Source organism: Bison bison, unplaced genomic scaffold, assembly GCF_000754665.1.
Source record: "Bison bison bison isolate TAMUID 2011002044 unplaced genomic scaffold, Bison_UMD1.0 scf7180017864492, whole genome shotgun sequence".
Lineage (NCBI taxonomy): Eukaryota > Metazoa > Chordata > Mammalia > Artiodactyla > Bovidae > Bison > Bison bison.
In genome coordinates this window covers 5,455,402-5,456,074 of record NW_011495051.1, presented here as the reverse complement: position 1 = coordinate 5,456,074, position 673 = coordinate 5,455,402, and the positions used below count along the sequence as shown (strand labels likewise).

Here is a 673-nt window from a genome sequence, read left to right as displayed (position 1 = left end):
TGAAAGTGAAGTCGCTCAGTCGAGTCCGACTCTCAGCGACCCCATGGACTGCAGCCTACCAGGCTCCTCTGTCCATGGGATTTTCCAGGCAGAGTACCAGATTGGAGTGTCATTGCCTTCTCCAGAAATAAACCATAGGATGTCACTTATATGCAGAATTTTAAAAAATGATCCAAATGAACTTATTTACAAAACTGAAACAGGCTTGCAGACGTAGAGAATGAATTTATGGTAACTGCCGGCATCAGGGTGGGGATAGTCTGGGGAAAGGATACATAGGGGGAGTTTGGGATTGATAGGAACACACTGCCCTATTTGAAACAGATAACCAACAAAATATTGTTTTTGTTGTGCTCAGTCAAGTCTGACTCTTTGCTACTCCATGGACTATAGCCCACCAGGCTCCTCTGTCCATGGGATTTCCCAGGCAAGAATACTGGAGGGGGTCACCACTTTCTCTTCCAGAGGATCTTCCTGACCCAGGGGTTGAACCTGCATCTCTGGCATCTCCTGCACTAACAGGCAGAGTCTTTACCACTAGTGCCACCTGGGAAGCCCAACCAATAAGGGCTTACTATAAAAATTTTGTTTAATTAAAAAAGGTCTAAAAATCAGTCAATCCGTAGGGAGGGTGGGAGGGAGGCTCAGGAGGGAGGGGATATATGATTACATC

General features: G+C 46.1%; 1 protein-coding gene across 8 annotated transcripts in view; it reads right to left on the bottom strand.

Moving 5' to 3' along the window:
* Positions 1-673, bottom strand: part of EMR1 (egf-like module containing, mucin-like, hormone receptor-like 1) — a 71,174-nt gene that overhangs the window by 19,500 nt on the left and 51,001 nt on the right. The window lies entirely within an intron of this gene.